Raw genomic sequence first — 9209 nt, 5'->3', positions numbered from 1 at the left:
GTATAAAATCGTTAATACTCATTAAAATAGCTTTCTCTCATGTAAACCTGAGGCTATATTTCCTCAAAAGTATCATTGCTGAATGATGTTAAAAACCCACCTTGTAAAATAATACTAAAGTTAAATATTGCGTATTTACGCAGACTGTTATATTTCCTAATTCTTAATATTTACTATCTTCGACGTGAAATACAGATACATAGCAATATTATTTAGAAATGGGCGATTTTTGCTTTACACCATTTGCTACTCATTGTTTTCACCGTGACGGCTGCCAAACTGAGGAACGGGTTTTTCGCGTTAGAACTCTTGTAGTGTTCTGAATCTCCCAACACATAAAAGTGAAAGCATTGTTCATAATGACAGATTGGTAGTCAAACATATGTAACATGCAGATAATTAGTCTATTCAAGCTGTATGGTTAATAAACTATAAACAAAGCTTCTTATGTAGATCGGTTCAGTCAGTTAACCCTCGTCCTCTCTTTTCCATTCGTTTGCATTTGCACTCCAGGACAGCGATAGTAACACAGGTCAAATGGTGCGAACATCCGAGAGGACGCTTAATTAGCCCTGGTTTCCAGTGTTAGCGCTATTAGTGGGCTCTATAAATAATGTCAGAACTAAAACAGCGCTTACACGGAATCATCTGCTGCCACCATCTTTTAAGAGTTACAACCTGAGTTAATAGGATACAATGTATGGTACAGCCACTGCCTGAGTGCCCTCAGCCTCTCCCGCAACAGATTTCCTTTTTAAACGCCTAATAAATGAGCATTTCTGAAAACGAAACCATGTCGTTGTCTCACTTTCTATAACCTCCGTCGTACTGTTACATTATTTTTTTTGGCGGTGTGCTCTCTTTTCTTATCCCGATTAAGTATTTTATCTCATAAGCGTAGAACTGCCTTGGCTACGTATAATTAGATAGCCAGCACAAGCCATAATAACTTTAAAAAGATGTTAATTGGTTATTTAGGAAACCTGTGCGTTTCTCTTCACGTATATAATGATGCATACACTGGAATTGGAACTGTGTCTCCAACTCATTACACCCTTGTTCTATATCATAATCTACATCCCCTCTCGATGAGGATTTGTTCCCGATCGATCGATATAACAGACCAGCGATCAGCAGTAGGAAAACAAGTTTTGTTTCCCCATGTGGGGTTGTTGATGATACTTCCCATGAACGGATGACTCGCTCCTTTATGGGTAATCGATCTTCAGCGAGTCAAAATAATTCTGAGGCTAATGTACTTTGAACCTGTTTCTGATGTTCTGTCTTGCTCTTCATCTTTGTGTAAATGCGGTATTTTAAAACTATGGGGCATGTTCTGGCATCTTTCATCATCGTACGTTAATATTAACTTTTATAGAAATATTTCAAAGAAACAGGAACGACGTCAAAAATGATTTTTTAAAAATCACATATACATTTAGCTACAATTTTAAGCCCTCTTAAAACAGTAATTTCAATGCCCCCGTGTACCGCATTCAACTATTTCCCTCTGATTGTAATTGTTGTTGTTGAAAAAGAAAAAACCGATCTAATATGAGGTGATATTGCCTTTGAGACTTAGAATTCAATGACTAGGACCAGGGGCTGGCTCGATTGAGTGCAGCACACAGCTATTGGTCCAAGCACAAACTTACTCTGGTGATTAAGGTGCAAAGACCGATTTGGCCCTTCATTTTCACGGTGCATTGAATGATTTTAGGCCAGGATCGGCTGTAATGGATCTATCATCAGGAAACAATTACCTTTTCAGTGTAGTTCAACTGATGACAGACACTGTTATTTCAGAAATGGGATCGTTTTATTTCTTATTACACTAAATAACATCCAGCAGCTTGAAATTGCATGTTCTTCAAAACTACCCATTGGAGAAAATTGCGGCATTTATCGCGTTGTGCATCTCTGGAGAACGAAATCCAGTGTGAATCAAACATCAGACGTCCTAAGTACAACAGAAACACAACTTGCAATGTGCCTGGAAATACTCTTGCCGGCTCACATGTGAATAACTGGGGGGAAAAAATGCACAAACTTCACATTAATTTAAATACCTCGCTATGATATTCCCCACGAGTTGAGGAAATAGGTTTCTGACTTATTTCTAAACTGTTTAGCTGTAAGGTCGTTATATATTAAATCTTACAAATTAAATAGACCGGTTAAAGTAATCTCTGGCTGCCATCCTTTAACTTGTAAAGTGGTAATATTACAGACTGATCATGTTCCCGAACCAGGTTCAGGTTATTCAGGTGAAATGGAAAGATATCGGTTTGCATACAACATTCAAGTCCATGGGTCTCTAATGAAGATTTTTTTTAAAAAAACGATCAAATTTGTTTTCTATCCTTACAATAAGATTGTATGTATACAATGCTTCCGAAAGCACATGATTTGCTAACTGTGAAGTGCAGTCTGCATACTAAAGGCTTCATTTCCCCGCAGCTGCGGTTCACCGATGCCTTATAAACTGGATGTGGCTCCCTGCGCCATCTGACAGCATTATAGCGACGATATTATGCTATAAAATGTATATATGTCCATTTCAGCTTTATCTGTGTTGAGCTCTGCTTCTCAAACTTACTATCGCCATGAGAAGTGGAACTGCCTTAGTTATCTGAAGGATCAGGTGCTGTGTAAGAAACGCTGTGGTGAGTTACAAGGGTCTCTCGTAAAACTAGAAGTACAGTAATTGGTAACAGGCTACGTTGTGAGTAGTGCAGCCAAGTGGGTTTCGCCAACACGACACGATATCAAATAAATATGAGGCCAGGACATATGGGGGGATATTTTCATCACCAAAGCGTGAGGACCAAGCTCGATTACTTGATACACCAATAATTTACAGCGCATAATGTCATAGAATCATCAAATCGACTCTTTTGCGTTAAAGACTTTGCCCCTTTTAATGCCATCGCTGTGTTTGTTTTATCGTGCGTTTCCCCGCATTGAACTGTACAATCGCCATTTTAATTTCCTGTTTTGCTGAAATATTGAGTTTTCTGCAGTGACTAATGTAAATCCTAAATGCATAGCTGCAATAGAGAAACTTGTCCTCCGGTTAACCTAAAAGCTGATTTCAAGAATAAACCCTTGGTTAAGTGTAGATGATTTGGGTTAATAAAATACCTTTTAAAAAAAAAGCTTAGAAGAGATTTCGCCACGCCAGATATATTGGTAGAGTAGTGCGCTTGTGTTTAAACCACGAATCAAAGTTATACAGTGGAAAATATCAATGTTTTCTTAAAATACTCTAAGCCCTTTGTAAGTGTACACAAGTAGTAAATAAACAATTGTGGTATTGACTTTGGAATGACATCTCTATCAAGCCCACTGGGCGTTTACGTGTTCAATCATTAAGATGGTAATAATTAATATTCTATTGAGATAATATTTCAGAACATGTTTCTAAAAACATTACCACAACAAGCTGCAGTTAACATCACAAGGCGGATAAATCAAAATCAAGATATTATTTTGCCATAATTATCACCGCATTGACTATGACTTTATAATATCGTGTGAGTTCCTTTTAATTATAAATTACGTATAATGCGTTATGAGATGCGAATTGCAATATTGAATTCCACCCAGTATGTGTTCCTGTGTTTGGAATAATGCTCACGATATTGAAATGACAAGGTTCACTTCTGAAATGTATACTCTCTTGTTTTGACTGGGTGCACTGGCTGTTTCCCGACCGTGTTTCACAGCTGAGGTGCCTAATTGTCAGCTCCTTCAACAGACACTAATCAAGCAATTTCCCCATCCCAGCCCCATCAAATTGCTCTTTAGCTGTTGAACTGTAGAGTTTTGCTCCTCTTTTCTCATGCTAATCATGGCCATTCATGCGCTCACTGTGAGGCTATTTGTAGTGGGAATAAATACCCTTGTTTGCCTGCCGCATGATTAATTGATATTGTTATATGGCTTTTGTTTGTGCTACCGGGAGCTGAAAGGCAGCACATATTGTATGTGACGAAGGGAGACAGAAACATCATTTCACCGCTGGGGTCTCCGAAAGGTCGAGGAAGGTTCCAACTGCATTATTCATCGTATTCATTTTTCCTCATTAAAAATATGATGAAAGCTTAAAATAGGGGGCTCGAGGTTTTATTGACCAGTCCCTTCAGCCACATAGAAACAGTCTGATCACACACATTTAGACAGCTGCAGCTTTCTGCAAGCCTCTTGTTTAGATTTTTTTGTCTTTGTTGCCAACACTAAAGCTATCTAAAGCTGCATATGTCTGAAGAACTGTATTTCTCATCTGTTGTAAATTAATATGGTAATACCATCGACTGGTATTGCTGTCTGATGCCTTTCAATGTTTTTCTTCCTGAATTACAAAAAAAGAGAGAATTTTCCTTTTCCTGTGCAGAGAGGTAATTGATATGCTGCATCAGGGGTCAGGATTTGCATAAGAATTAAGTGCAGTAAATTAATTTAATATTCCATGCACATCTACAATTATTCCTGCAGACCTTTGTTTCACTGTCTTAGAGATAGAGGTTCAGCTGCTCTTCAGCCAAACAACATCTGTGCTGTTAATAATTTGATAAACAGCTAATACAAATAGTTTCTGAATTATCTTGCTGCCCAGGGACTAGTCAGCGAGACTTGCAACATTTGGCATAGTGTTTTATGTGGGGCAGGTTTTATCTGACGATTGACGAAATTCATTCGCCACAACCTTGGATTCAATTATTCGTTTGATTCAGATAAGGCAAAGAAACCAGCCACGAGGGCTATTTGTATATTGTGGTTTCACTCACACACCGTTTTTTTTAAAAAAGAAAACAACTAACGTGCACCGATTGAGTGATCAACGTGTAGCATTAATCATTTCCACAAGTATTTTATTCACACTGTTTAACTGAGGCCGATCTGCATTTGGAGCATTTGTTACACGTTTCAGTAAAATGGACATCTTAAAATGCATTTTAGATTTTATAATTATTTTTGATGTAGTAACGCATTTTTGGTTTACCAACCAAAATTATGGTGTACTTCATGTAATTTTCCTGAAATGCAGCTCCATGCTGACATGTTACATTGCACATTTTTCTCTAAATCACAAGTTTAGAAATCTAAACGAATTACAACGTATGCTAAGACCCATGCAGCGTACCTGAAAGGAGCAGCTTTGGGCATTTCTGGTATTGGCTCGGTGCTGTGATAATTGATCAGGTGATCGACAAGCAGGCGACTTATTCCTTCCAATCAGGTGACTTCCTATTTCAAGCACCTGGTCAAAAAAAAAATCTCATATAATCCGTGCGGTGGGGGAAAAAAACAAAACCTTTTGAGATAAACGTTTAATGTTTCGTATGCAATAAATTATTTCCAGAATTAAAAGAAGCACAAGACCTTGTCTGCTTTTTCCATTTAGGTGGATGAATATAGCAAGTACCATCACCTTGTGCCTCGCAGTTTTACGACTAGAAGTTTCTTGAGTTTTGCACATTGGCATGGGAGTATGACATTCATCTTTTGTGTTTGTTGGGGCGGAAGGCGATTTTTCTGCCATTTGCAAAATACATCTTCTTAAGGCTGTTTGACAGAAAACAGTTTCACAAATGAATCAGAAAAGTACATATGCCTTATGGTCTTCAAAATATGCAGCCTTTTCTTTTCCTGTTGCCTGCATAACAGCTTGCATTTATACCGAGAACACGAATACAATCCCGATAAAACATGTTAGGGTTTAAGTCTTCTCCATTTGTCTTTGCGTGTCTTTACATTTTAATATCCACAGATATAAACCATGAAATAAAAAAGATATATTCTCCCTTTTAGGAATTTCCCCAACAGTAACTGTAATGGCCTACTCCTGTTCCTATGTTCCCGAGGCTGTAACAGCAGAGTTAACACACAAGGTAAAAAACCTATGGGTTTAGCCATCTGCTGCTTCAGTCATACCTTGTGCAGTGATCATTAACAACATGCGACAGGAATTGTTTCTTTCCTACTTAAGATAAAACAGCTTCATTATAACAGAGAAACGTACAGATGGGAATGTACTGAACAGATTTAAAGGGAAATTAGAGAAACATGCCACTTCACTATTTAAACTACACTGTTTGATTTCATGGCTTTTTACATGCAAGTATTTCAGTTAAGTGCAAGTACTTGAGGGCTGAATAACACATACAATTTAGACGGTACGTTTGGATATATTCACCAAAGCATGCTTTCAGATCAACTCTTAAAGTTCAGCGCATTCAACAGTCGAAGTTGTGGAGATAATATAGACATCCACTTTGAAATTAGGGATTTATACAGAGGACCGACAGCATTTCACACACTAGGTGCCGCGTATATGAATTCTCTTGAATCGAAGTCTTCCAGTGCTATGATTATATTCTATTGAGACGGCTTATCCAAAAAGCGACGGGAAATATGAGAATTTCACCATTTCCATTTGGGAGCTTTTTTAAAAACTAACCAACAATGCCTCAAAAAGTGCTTCGATGTGCTAACCGATTGCACTGTGGCAGGGTGGGGGGGATGTATCATTCCTTCTCGGGGAATCTTGGGGTTATTTGTTTGATGGGAAATATCAAATTTTGCATTTAAAAAAAATCTTCGGCATATTTTGGTGTAAGTTAATAATTTCTCACCTGTGCAGGCCTTTATCCGTGATATCGTTCCTTGTGACTACGATTGGTATTCATATTTACCTAGCAACCAAAACCATAATACGAGGCATCTGGTGCTCTGCCCTATATATGTTACAGAAATAAAGGGAATGTTACAGCTTCGTGTTGAGAAAATCGCTTCAGCACCACCCGCCGTGGCTCTATAATTTACCTATTCATATCATTATTTGGCAAATGCCGAGATCTCCCAACTAAAGCAGTTCTGACAATATATTGTCGGGATGACGGAACCAAAAACAGTTCGCTTTTATTCTGTTTTGTTCCATCCCATAGATCCTTCATGCTTGCAATATATATGTATATATTTTTTTTCACAAAGTTAGGGAACATTTCCAAACAATGAGACCTAAAGGTCTGCGGTAGCACTAGGTGGCAAGTAGAGGAGCATTGTTCGTCTCTCCTCCCTCAGGGAGACAGGCTCCCAGTTTATGTAAGTAACAGGAGACGTTTTCCAATCTTCAGCCAAGACGCGTCTTTCAAGACCGCGTGAAAATGGAACATTTTAAACAGAAACGTGTGCATGGTCTGAAAGATTCGCACTAACCTTCGCCCCGAAGCCAGGAAGAACGCAGCAAACTAACATTCTAATGCGGCTGAAACACCAGTCGTGGGTCCCGAACCAACAAGAATATTTACTAATTATCTTTTATACTAACCAATCTTAACGTGACAGAGAACATGGTTATGAATCAACAGCTGACAACACATTTCAGGAGCTGTCAATCCTATTATTATCTTATACCAGATAGAGAATTTAGTATATATTGGGGCAGAACAGGAACCATCAAGGTCTGTAGAAGGAAGTGGTTGGGCTTCTAAAGATCCAAACTGTTAGTAGTTTGTTCATCTCCCGCGGCGTTGCTCTCGATTGAGGGGGAATTCGGTGTGTGCGACTGGCAAGGAAAGGATAGGCTGAACCGGGAGGAGTGTGGCGGCTAGTGCCAAAGGTTAGGCTGAAGGCGGATGAGGTGTTGGAGATTAGGGAGGGGGGGCAGTAATTTACAAAAGGGCATTTAAGTAGGAAAGTTTCGCTCCAAGTGAGCAGGTGTGGAGCACCCTGTGAACTGTGTAAATCCATTAGGAAATTTGTGTGTCAGTGGAGTTACCGATTTATGCCGTTAATCTCCGTTATTATAATCCCAGGAACCCATGACAAGCTACTAGGCTGATAATTTATAAAATGTGAAATATTTATCGGAAATCGTACCATCATCAGGGAACTGGTTGCGAAACTATAATGATAGTTTAAACTTGGAGATTTTTTCCCCGGAATTGATTGGATAGTTATTTTTTAGTGAAATGTGAGAGAAAGGAAAGTTTACATGAAGGAGGAAGGTTTTAAACTCCACGGAGGATTATTTTCTGCATTCCCCATTTCTTAATCGGAAATTAAGAGCTTGTATTTGCATCGTGCTTTATTATACCCTCAGGATGTGCCAAAATGTTTCACAACTCAATGGTCTCCTTTTGAAATACGGTCACTCATATATAGGCAAATGAGTAAAAATGGAGGCTTAGCCAATGAGGAAGAAGAAAATGGACACTAAGTGTTCAATAAATGTTCTCTATTGTGTAATTTTGGAACGATATTTATGTTTTGCCATTTGATTGATGATGGCTTCTCCCGTCGTTTCGACCGACGAGTGATGAGCTTTGCTACTTAATGGATTATCTTCATATGTGAAATCCAGTTTTAATGCTTCCATCTTAATTATGTAAATCATTGGCATTGTAAAATGTCATTGTCCATCATATTCACCCTGGCTGTATCTTTTTTCCATCCCATCTACCTTTCCCCGATTAGAGATAGCTCCCTGCTTCAAGAGAACCAAATTTCTGTCCCACTTGTTTTCGTTCTCTGTCCTTGCATGACGGAAACCAGTATCATCCTGGACATTGGGGATAATCATTCGCCAAGTGGCAAGGTAAATTCGTATAAATTTAAAGTTACTTTAAAAAGAAATTGGGATGGAAGATAAGATGAGAAGACTGAGACCAGAGCACAAGAGGACAATAGCAAAACACTGCCGATGATGGAAATCTGAAATAAAAACAGAAAATGCTGGCAATGTCCAGCAGGTCTGGCAGCATCTGTGGGGTGAGAGACAATTAATATTTTAGATGACCTTTCATCAGAACACAACAGTAGTATTGTTTGTTACTATTACACTGCCCATGGTTTTAGAATCTTTTTTAAATTGCAAAGAATATCCCTTATGCCTAGCTTTTCTACTTTATTTTTAATCTCTAATAACATATGATAGAACTTTATTAGTTTTAATTCCTTGAATTTGTAATCTGTTCATTTATCTTTCAGTTAAATCAATCCTTTGTGACTAAACACCCAAGCATCAGAGCAACTCTGTTTGCTTCAGTTTCAAATGAATTTCTATAGGAAGTTTTATCAATTTCATAAACAGCCACGAATAGCACATATGTGAGGGAAATGAATTTAAAAATCAAATAGGAAATGAAAAAAAAACATTTGGAGGGTTTTTGTATCAGTTAAAATCCTAAATGCATAAGGCCTGT

The sequence above is a fragment of the Cetorhinus maximus genome, chromosome 14 (genome assembly GCF_964194155.1).
Source record: "Cetorhinus maximus chromosome 14, sCetMax3.hap1.1, whole genome shotgun sequence".
Taxonomy (NCBI): domain Eukaryota; kingdom Metazoa; phylum Chordata; class Chondrichthyes; order Lamniformes; family Cetorhinidae; genus Cetorhinus; species Cetorhinus maximus.
Note: the sequence above shows the minus strand (reverse complement) of the source record.